Source organism: Cherax quadricarinatus, unplaced genomic scaffold (assembly GCF_038502225.1).
Source record: "Cherax quadricarinatus isolate ZL_2023a unplaced genomic scaffold, ASM3850222v1 Contig5998, whole genome shotgun sequence".
NCBI lineage: Eukaryota > Metazoa > Arthropoda > Malacostraca > Decapoda > Parastacidae > Cherax > Cherax quadricarinatus.
The window spans coordinates 2501-14581 of record NW_027201024.1 but is presented as its reverse complement, the minus strand read 5'-3'; the positions used below and the strand labels follow the sequence as shown (position 1 = coordinate 14581).

The 12081-nt window shown below is 38.0% G+C and overlaps 1 long non-coding RNA gene across 1 annotated transcript; it reads right to left on the bottom strand.

Moving 5' to 3' along the window:
- Positions 1-64: 64 nt before the first annotated feature.
- LOC138852265 (uncharacterized) lies at positions 65-11035 on the bottom strand. The gene is made up of 2 exons (XR_011391622.1): positions 9716-11035; positions 65-446 (listed from the first exon to the last, which is right to left on the bottom strand). It is a non-coding gene; the product is annotated as an uncharacterized lncRNA (long non-coding RNA).
- Between the last annotated feature and the right edge of the window lie 1046 nt (positions 11036-12081).

Sequence of the window (12081 nt, the reverse complement as noted above, 5' to 3'; positions counted from 1 at the left end):
AAGCATGTTTCACCTTAGCAACTGCAAATTTAAGTACAGTAGGTGGTATGTACAGAGGTACAGCTGCAGTAATAGTTTATTTTAAAGGCATAATACAGCAATAAAATGTTCAAATATCTTCTGAACATGTTTTTTTTATGTACTGCCATAAATTCTGATTACCACAGAATAATAACTTAAACAAGTCACACACTAAGGAAGCTACTGTGTGGATTATCACTGATGCAAGGCAGAATAAAGCACAACCTAATGATAGCTTATCATTCTTGCAACCCCTTGTGGAAAGTTGACAGGTCTGGCAGGCAGGCAGAATGGGCGGAAGAGGTGGACGATGATTTGGTAACCATAAGGTGAATAGGTGAGTAGCTCCTAGCAAGCACACCCACCATCTGATGTCCTCCCGATTTCCGTTGTATTTTCGGAGTCTCGGAGTAAGACCTCTGTCACTAAACACCATTAAGGAAATATAGGCACAGGCAAAACAGAACAAAAAGGGTCAAGTGGAGTTTTAGTTGCAAGAAAACTGACATGTTATTGCAGTGCTACAAAAATTTAAGTTAAATTTCGTTGATTAAGATGGAATTCCTCGTGTTAAGGAAAAAAAGGGGGATTACATTAGTAATTTAAGTATTTAGCAATGTTCCTTTTGGAAATTATTAAAATTTTAATACTGAAGCATCAGTAGAATCAGCCTTTGAAAATCAACTGCTTAAAAGCTTTGATTTTTTCCTCTCAACTCCACTTGCATTGCTAATCACAACACTCAGCAAACTTAATACTTAGGCATAGTAATACATAAAAAAATACTGTTCAGCATGCTACAAGTGCCTCATGCCATATATACTAAAACATTCGCAACTAAGCTATACAAATACAAGTATTTAATCAATGAACACCCAGGAAATTGACTGCCAGTAAAAATTTGAATAACTAATACACCTGAATTAGGCATATTGCATTTTGTAAGCTATTTGTTACATGAATTTTTAACTGCCACACACTCCACATGTCCACAAAATTAATCAGTGATAAATATCAATACTGATATCTAACATGCAATACAATACACACATACAGAGAACAAAGACCTGTGCAGAAACAGCAACACAAACTACTTGGTGGTCATGGTACATGCTCAACTTTATTATTAAAACCTACTTTAATGTGCAGAATGAATATTCCTCTTCAACCGTGTTCTAACGTGTTCACAATTTCTTACCTCAGTACGTCTCTACTTTGTGACAAAACTAATGTTAGTAAGACCATGAAGACAAGATTTCTATAAAAAAAAAAAAGTCTTGAAATCCAGAAACAAGGCTATGCCATATAACCAGAAATGGACATATGTGGACAATATGAATCTTTAAGGCAAAAAAATTTCGTAAGTGACTGATAAATAATAATAAACCTTAAACAACTCTTTAATATCAAATATCTATGTTGCAATGAGAATAAGTAAACTCAATACAGTACTGTAGATCTACCTGCAAGCATTGTTAAGATTACATTAAAACCCTCAGCCATCTGGGAATCGCTTCTACAATAATGTTAAGAAAACTGAATTAACCCAGCCCAAATAGAAATCATGCATATATGACAGGATAACAATCTTCTACACAGCCAGTAAACCATTCTTTGCATGGCTCTTTGAACATAGGTTTGACTACTAATTCATTCAGCCTTAAAATTGAAGCACCTGTGGGGCTGATGTTTCATGCAGCCACCCCAAGGGAAAAATTTCCAAAGGGAACAAGACAGTATAAATATAAACGTTTCAAAATTACCAGCTTAAATATTAAAATCAGTCAGTGTCGAATTATGTTTTCTTTATAATTAAGATCTCTAGGCTCAATGCAAATGAAATATTTTCGAGGAAAGATTTTCTATTGATGCTAAGCTACTGGTTAATTCAATTACATACTTCATTTCAATCAGATATAAGACCATGAGAAAGAAGGAACACTGCAGCAGGCCTACTGGCCCATGCGAGGCAGATTCATTTCTCCCATGAGCTCACCTCCCTCATAAGCAGTGAGCAATAAATTTGGGCCTAGATATGAGAAAATGGGTCGGTGTGGTAAGTATGCACCATAAAAAAAAATCCTCCACCATGCAGTGCATAATGGGGGGAAAAACTGCAAGTGTGTTTCTGGTTTGAAATAGCAAGTTTGCAGTGTCTTTTCCAATGGTTTACAAGGTTGTATTCTCGGTTTCTTGGTATCATTTCACAGAATGGAAGATATATTACAGAAATAGATGATTATGATTGGTTTCAGGACTGGGAGGAACTAGAAACTGAGCTCAAAGCAGCCGAAATATTCAATTTTTACCAAAATTAAATTCAATTTAAAATGCATTCACAAATGCACTGACATTATTTATACTATTATTACAATAATGCATAACAGTAAGTTATGGAATTCATGTGTAAAGCCTGTGAATGTAACTAATGAAGTGAAAATGGTATTTTAGTGCCAGGAAGGCTTGCACTGTTTATTCCAGACCCTATTTTGAAATTTGTGCAAAACTGGCCAAATTACCAATATCTAATCACTTTACTGGGTAAAAATAATTGATTGGGCAGTTTGTGCTCTTTTTTATTAAATGGAAGCCATAGTAGTGAAACAGCTAATAATTTGGTTGACTTGAACAATGGAATTGGCTTAAAATAGGACTAAGTGGGCAAAATCTCTGATGCTTAAATATCACCGACACGGCAAAAATTTGCAAAAAGCGTAATTTCACAAGTTTTCCATCAAACTTTGTACTTTTTGTTTTACCTTCATATTTTATTATTTTTTCTTATCACACCGGCCGATTCCCACCAAGGCAGGGTGGCCCGAAAAAGGAAAACTTTCACCATCATTCACTCCATCACTGTCTTGCCAGAAGGGTGCTTTACACTACAGTTTTTAAACTGCAACATTAACACCCCTCCTTCAGAGTGCAGGCACTGTACTTCCCATCTCCAGGACTCAAGTCCTGCCTGCCGGTTTCCCTGAACCCCTTCATAAATGTTACTTTGCTCACACTCCAACAGCACGTCAAGTATAAAAAACCATTTGTCTCCATTCACTCCTATCAAACACGCTCATGCATGCCTGCTGGAAGTCCAAGCCCCTCGCACACAAAACCTCCTTTACCCCCTCCCTCCAACCTTTCCTAGGCCGACCCCTACCCCGCCTTCCTTCCACTACAGACTGACACACTCTTGAAGTCACACTGTTTCGCTCCATTCTCTCTACATGTCCGCACCACCTCAACAACCCTTCTGGACAACAGTTTTGGTAATCCTGCACCTCCTCCTAACTTCCAAACTACGAATTCTCTGCATTATATTCACACCACACATTGCCCTCAGACATGACATCTCCACTGCCTCCAGCCTTCTCCTCGCTGCAACATTCATCACCCATGCTTCACACCCATATAAGAGCGTTGGTAAAACGATACTCTCATACATTCCACTCTTTGCCTCCAAGGACAAAGTTCTTTGTCTCCACAGACTCCTAAGTGCACCACTCACCCTTTTCCCCTTATCAATTCTATGATTCACATCATCTTTCATAGACCCATCCGCTGACACGTCCACTCCCAAATATCTGAATACATTCACCTCCTCCATACTCTCTCCCTCCAATCTGATATCCAATCTTTCATCACCTAATCTTTTTGTTATCCTCATAACCTTACTCTTTCCTGTATTCACTTTCAATTTTCTTCTTTTACATACCCTACCAAATTCATCCACCAATCTCTGCAACTTCTCTTCAGAATCTCCCAAGAGCACAGTGTCATCAGCAAAGAGCAACTGTGACAACTCCCACTTTATGTGTGATTCTTTATCTTTTAACTCCACGCCTCTTGCCAAGACCCTCGCATTTACTTCTCTTACAACCCCATCTATAAATATATTAAACCACGGTGACATCACACATCCTTGTCCAAGGCCTACTTTTACTGGGAAATAATTTCCCTCTTTCCTATGTACTCTAACTTGAGCCTCGCTATCCTCGTAAAAACTCTTCACTGCTTTCAGTAACCTACCTCCTACACCATACACCTGCAACATCTGCCACATTGCCCCCCTATCCACCCTGTCATACGCCTTTTCCAAATCCATAAATGCCACAAAGACCTCTTTAGCCTTATCTAAATACTGTTCACTTATATGTTTCACTGTAAATACCTGGTCCACACACCCCCTACCTTTCCTAAAGCCTCCTTGTTCATCTGCTATCCCATTCTCCGTCTTACTCTTAATTCTTTCAATAATAACTCTACCATACACTTTACCAGGTATACTCAACAGACTTATCCCCCTATAATTTTTGCACTCTCTTTTGTCCCCTTTGCCTTTATACAAAGGAACTATGCATGCTCTCTGCCAATCCCTAGGTACCTTACCCTCTTCCATACATTTATTAAATAATTGCACCAACCACTCCAAAACTATATCCCCACCTGCTTTTAACATTTCTATCTTTATCCCATCAATCCCGGCTCCCTTACCCCCTTTCATTTTACCTACTGCCTCACGAACTTCCCCCACACTCACAACTGGCTCTTCCTCACTCCTACAAGATGTTATTCCTCCTTGCCCTATACACGAAATCACAGCTTCCCTATCTTCATTAACATTTAACAATTCCTCAAAATATTCCCTCCATCTTCCCAATACCTCTAACTCTCCATTTAATAACTCTCCTCTCCTATTTTTAACTGACAAATCCAATTTTTTCTCTAGGCTTCCTTAACTTGTTAATCTCACTCCAAAACTTTTTCTTATTTTCAACAAAATTTGTTGATAACATCTCACCCACTCTCTCATTTGCTCTCTTTTTACATTGCTTCACCACTCTCTTAACCTCTCTCTTTCTCCATATACTCTTCCCTCCTTGCATCACTTCTACTTTGTAAAAACTTCTCATATGCTAACTTTTTCTCCCTTACTACTCTCTTTACATCATCATTCCACCAATCGCTCCTCTTCCCTCCCGCACCCACTTTCCTGTAACCACAAACTTCTGCTGAACACTAACACTACATTTTTAAACCTACCCCATACCTCTTCGACCCCATTGCCTAGGCTCTCATTAGCCCATCTATCCTCCAATAGCTGTTTATATCTTACCCTAACTGCCTCCTCTTTTAGTTTATAAACCTTCACCTCTCTCTTCCCTGATGCTTCTATTCTCCTTGTATCCCATCTACCTTTTACTCTCAGTGTAGCTACAACTAGAAAGTGATCTGATGTATCTGTGGTCCCTCTATAAACATGTACATCCTGAAGTCGACTCAACAGTCTTTTATCTATCAATACATAATCCAACAAACTACTGTCATTTCGCCCTACATCATATCTTGTATACTTATTTATCCTCTTTTTCTTAAAATATGTATTACCTATAACTAAACCCCTTTCTATACAAAGTTCAATCAAAGGGCTCCCATTATCATTTACACCTGGCACCCTAAACTTGCCTACCACACCCTCTCTAAAAGTTTCTCCTACTTTAGCATTCAGGTCCCCTACCACAATTACTCTCTCACTTGGTTCAAAGGCTCCTATACATTCACTTAACATCTCCCAAAATCTCTCTCTCTCTCCTCTGCATTCTTCTCTTCTCCAGGTGCATACACACTTATGACGACCCACTTTTCGCATCCAACCTTCACTTTAATCCACATAATTCTTGAATTTACACATCATATTCTCATTTCTCCTTCCATAACTGATCCTTCAACATTACTGCTACCCCTTCCTTTGCTCTAACTCTCTTAGATACTCCAGATTTAATCCCATTTATTTCCCCCCACCGAAACTCCCCTACCCCCTTCAGCTTTGTTTCACTTAGGGCCAGGACATCCAACTTCTTTTCATTCATAACATCAGCAATCATCTGTTTCTTGTCATCCACGCACATTCAAGCATCCCAGTTTTATAAAGTTTTTCTTCTTCTCTGCCATTTCATAAGGAATTTTTTTTAAATTCTTGGACCCTGTAGACACTTCAGATTGGGGGTCTGAACATTAAGGGGCTAAACCTATTCTCTTAATTCATACGCAACTGCTCTTAATTCCTCTTGGCACCCCACTAATGATAATACCCCATAAGGACACTGTTCTTTCATAGTTTGCCTTTAATGCTACAAATGTTTTGGTTTCCACATTAATCTTCTGTAAGAAACTGTCTTAGATTTTGGTTTTCATAGCTTTAAATGATCATATTTACCAAAGCTGCATTAAAACTATGTAAAGTGGAACCTTAGTTATCGAATGGACTAGTTGTCGAACAAGTCAGTTTTTGAATGTGGTTTTCATACATGGTCTTAGTTATCGACTAACAATGCTAGGATCATGTGATCACAAGACAGAGTCCACAATGCGAGTCTCAGTCAGTATAGTGACTAACGCACATGCTGTAAACATCTCTTGAGATCTTGTTGTGCATCTTGTGAAGGTAATGAAACCAAAACTATGAAATTAATGGAAAACTTATAGAATTACGCTATCGCAAAGTTAGTGGTCTCGGCGATTTTGCCCACTCTGAGCCCTATTTTGGGCCAATTCCATTGTTCCAGTTGACCAAACTCATAGCTATTTCACTAGAACTCCTTTTATTCTATCGACTGAGTACAAGAAACTGCCCATTTACCTATTTCAACTACCTAGTAAAATGGTGTGTGTGCTGTATAATTTTATACATTGTTTTATGCAGTAGTTAGTACATTATTATTAAAAAATTATGCAGTCATTTTTGATCTAGAACAGATTAATTATATTTACATTATTCTTTATGGGAAAAATTGGTTTGGTTGTTGAACCTACATCTGGAAAGAATTAAGCTCGACAATCAAGGTTCCACTGTACTGTGCCAACACTATGTGGAGTGTGTTTTGTTGCTCCAAAACTCTTTGGGAAACTGGTACAATCTGCCCCATATTAACACTTTATGAACATATATCTGTTTAGCTGCTGAATTAAGTCAGTTTCAATAGATACATCAATAAAGAATCAATGGACAAATACTTATCCTGGCTTAGACATTGTTCTTACTCTTGTTACAGAAAACTTTAGTAAATAATGGAGATGCATTAAAAAAAAAAAAAGTGGAGAGTAATCAATTGCTGAAGCAACAAGTTTAACCCTAGAAATTATATCTAATTTTGAAAACTGACTGTACATAACTAGGAATAGAATGATGCTAATCTAGCTTTCAGTTCAAATTTATCAGAGTAAACATTGAAGCCCCTTTGTCCGTAGTTGCTCACAGTACTGGTATGGAATCAAGCAATGGGTTTTACAGGACAGGAACCTGATGCCCATAGTTTGAACATGTCTTAACTGCCATTCCAGTGCTTCAAGTCCATGTCTAGAAGGTCTATGACCAAGACTGAATATATTAGAAAATTATCTGTACAGTAATTTAGTTGAGGACAACATAGTCTATGCAGATTAAGTTACTTTTTTTAATTAAATTTTAAATATCCCATATACATGCTTTCCTGGCAAAAGATTTATATCTAAAGGTTCCAGTTCCTGATACAGTGGAACTCCAGTTTTCATACTTAATCCATTGCAGAAGGTCGATCTAATTCTGAAACTTATTATCATATATTTTTTTTTATTATCACACTGGCCGATTCCCACCAAGGCAGGGTGGCCCGAAAAAGAAAAACTTTCACCATCATTCACTCCATCACTGTCTTGCCAGAAGGGTGCTTTACACTACAGTTTTTAAACTGCAACATTAACACCCCTCCTTCAGAGTGCAGGCACTGTACTTCATCTCCAGGACTCAAGTCCGGCCTGCCGGTTTCCCTGAATCCCTTCATAAATGTTACTTTGCTCACACTCCGACGAAAACCAAATTAATAGTATTTCCCATACGAAATAATGTAAATACAATTAATCCGTTCCAGACACCCGAAAATATTAACAAAAAATACATTTTTTAAAGAATAACTATAGTTTTACATACTAAAAACAATGAGAAATAAATATAAATGACTAATTTTAATGATAAAGGAACATTACATATCTTTATAGAAGACACTTGCTGGGGTATTGAAGGAGGAGACGAGGGGAGAGGGAGTCGAGGTTATTGTCTGGAAGGGATATCCCCCTCCATAAAGACTTCAGGTATCAAAGCCCTCTTTTGCAACTTTAGCTTCCTTGATTTTTACTTTCTTTGCCAGCATAGAACAGATTGTTGATTTAGACTTCCCATACATCCTGGCAAGCTTGGCTAAATGTAAGTTACTTTCGTATTTTTCTACAATCTCTTTCTTGAATTCTATCATGTTTCTCACCTTCTTTATCATAAGGCTGGCACTAGGAACTTTCTTTGGACCCATGGTGGCTTATTTCGCAGTCGCAATCAATAAACAAGCACAAAAATTGCGAAATGTGTCGGATGAATGTTCACTCAACCAGTGACAGAGCCAGACTGAGAGACATGCATGAGAGTGGTGGCATCCCAGGCGGGCGGATGTGTTTGATACATACAATTTCCAGAGGGAGGTATGAAATCCGGACCAAAATTTCAGCCCAAAAAAGCGTTCTAAATCCGAGTTGTACGATGTACGGATCGTATGAAAACTGGAGTTCCACTGTATTCTCAAATCACTGTTTACTGTCCTAGGGCTCCATTAATACACAATAATAATAATCAGGGAAAGCACTAAACCTATGTGGGTTATTCAGTCCTACATGGGAAGGATGAGAAAGATGGTAGAGGAAAAGAGGATAGACTGAAAGGAATGACCATTTTAGAAAAAAAAAAAATGCATGGTGGTAAACAAATGGTGTAGAAATTCAATGTCAGTAAAGAAATAGAGAAACGATATAAAAAGATGGTATGGGATGGGAAAGGAGAAAGTGAGCATGTCAGTTTTTAAGAAGAGAATCTCAAGTAATGTGAGTGTGCTCTCTGATGAACAGCACATCTGATTAAAACATGTTGGCCGGACAACTCTGGCAGTGTAGTGCTAGGCAACCAGTGCCACAACAAAGGGTTAGTGGTCTTTTAACCATACTAGTCAAAGTTATCTTTACAAAGCAATATTATTGTGTAAAAATCACCAAATTCACAGATTTCCTAATTAAAGTTTCAGTTACTTAATGTTTTTCACTATTTATTTTATTTTTTTTTTGCTGTGCCATTCGTTGTGCTTGGCACATGGCAGCTAAATTAAAAGCAAGCCACAAGAGTGTACTCAAAATATGCTAAATTGTTTTTCCTCATGATCGTAGCAGATCAGAATTAAATTTAAAGAAGGCGATGTTAGTATTATTCATGACTTTTAGACTCTTGGGATCTCTAGGAATATGGCCTTTGTGGATCATGGTGATTCAACCACACACAAATTTTTCATAGATTTATCTTTCAACTTGAGAAAAAAATTATTTGAAGTAAACAGTTATGAAGTAATTTAATTTGTTATACTTCACTAGTATTTACACTGTGCTATGTGAACCCCTTTACCTTCTTTTCCAAAACACGAACACAAGCACGCGATCTAACTTTCAATCTGAGAAATGCTGAAAACTTATACAGTGCTATATGTTCAAATATTAAACTTCAGTAAGGCTCTTGCATACATCCTCTTCCTTCTTCAAAAGGGAGAAATTAGTTATTTTCATAAAGTACAAAAAATGTTTGAGGAATTAAAATAACTCCAAATAAAACTGTATACCATAAAAAGGATACTATCAACCTTCTTATTTTCAGTAGATTCCATACCAGGCAAAGCTGCGGCCACTCGTCGGAACAGCTGGGAAAAGAAAGGCAATCCTTAATACTGTAATTAGAGGTTAATTTTATGAATTGAAAAATTATAACAAAATACGAAAAAATGGCATTACAAAAAAATCTAATTTTTAATAAATAACTTCTGAGATATTATTGGTGGCAATCATTTATGCAAGGCACTAGCTAATCTTGGGTCTTGGCATGACAAGAAGAGACCCTTAGCATACCATATCAATAACCACAAGCTCAACTCTGCCAGCCTCCTCGACAGAATCTGCCTCCTCGAGCTGGGAAGTCAGCAGTCTACCACTACACCATGGTGTATCCTTAAAAAATATATACTTATAAATAAGTTAAAAATCTTGCTGTGCTGCAAGAGAAGCTATACCCTGTACTTTTTGTCTTCCAAAGATCACTAAATCCACTAGCATATTGAACAACCTTCCTCGAGTATCAATAAAACAGACACTGCACTGCATATTTGTCACTTTCAACACTTGCAAATGTTCTCCTTTCCCTGCCTATTTAATAACCAACCTGAGGACAGTTACCTAATCAAAAGATATTACTTCACCTGCATTAAATCTGGTTTTTCTTTGTACACTTACTCACTCGTGAGAGCATAAGATTACCCGTGTTTATTTGAATGCAGTGAACACTCCTAAGGCAGAGGATACGTTCCTGAAAATTATGTTATGTTATGTAAAATACCATTATTTAAAATTATCATATGAGAAAGTGTAATGGTCTATGTACCTCCAAAAATTATGACTCGCAAAGTGAAGAATTAAGGAATTATGATGCAGCAAAAGACAAGCAAAAGTGAGTTTACAATGAGGGATTAGCAACAGTTATCTGGCACATCACTTGTACCTACCTTAAATACCTATGGTGGGCACAGTAACATTACTATGTTACTGCTTCTCACAGTGTTAAAATGAGTTATGTCCACAGTATAGCATATATATTATTACCATTATAAGAAACAAACACTATGAACCCCCAATGCCTCTAGGTTCACCAATGTCAATATGACTGTTCAATATGACACCACATGGTAAAAGGCCATCAACAATGAAAGAGGCCATTGTGAAGACCTCTCAAAGAGGTACATAAAAAATGTTGAACAATGACCACAACCCTCAACTTCATCATCTGAAAAAAATCATCCGAGGTTGACAAGGATGTCAGATGAAATGGCATAGTGCAAATATGTACAGTATGAAGAAAAGGGCACAAGTGGCAAAACAAATTCAAACTGGAACAAAGTTTTGCTCTGTGTAGATCTATGAGGGCTTTGATAACTTCTACACAGAGAACACTCCCATTGTGGAGAAATTTTCTCCAGGAGGTGGGTATCAGTCCCCTTCAGCCCCTTTCAGCCCTGAGGGGCCCAGCCCTCTCAGAAGGGGCAAATACCTTGTTTACTGCTACAGCAAGTAATTGATCCGAGATGCAATACGAGTATGTGATGTGGCCAAGCGACCGCCGCTTCTTGCAAGAGTCCAGTGTTGTGTTGCAAAGTGTAGCTTAATAAGAGACAGTCCATCTCTTACCTTAGCAGGACAATTAAGGAAAATCCTGCTCCCACTTTATTACCATGGTAAAGATAGTGGACATTGTTGTCTATGCTTAAGACAGCAAGAATTAAGCATTCTGCTTTACTTCATGGAGGAAGTTTGGCAAGGGAGCAAAAAGTAATAGGTCAGCTTTTCCTTTATGTTCTAGGGGCACTGCAGTGGCATAGGATGCTGTGAAGTCAGATTACTTATCACTCTACTGGGAGTCACACTGACGCCAGTAGAGTGCGTTAGTGTGAACAAAGTGTCTCACAAAACACGATAAACACTTACAGAGAAGTGTGATCAGCTTCTTTAGTGATAAGACTGTGAACAATAATGACAAACTTTGTGGAACATAGTGTACCAGTGTGCGTATTCCTAGACTATGGAAGACGTGGACATCCAAGGACACTTCAGCTTCTATCAAGTCACCGATACCTGTCAAGGGTGTAAAGAACACCATAGCTCATGCTACAAGAGCAAGGTGGGTTGCAGATTTCTTGTAGTACGGGGGACTGCACAGTTCTTGTGTCGCAAGGAGTTTGTAATCAACCTATAGTCGGCAGTCAGGTGCAGACTTTTGAGTCCACACAAGTAAGTGTTGTCAGCCATCAGTGTCTGATACATACTGACATAACACCCCTAGGGGTAATTTATAATCATACCTAATATACTTTATTTCAGCCCGTTGAGAAGTGGTCATGACAGCTTCTCAAGACCTCGCCTGCAGGGGCGGCTGCGTGAGCGATAGCTGTCTTATCA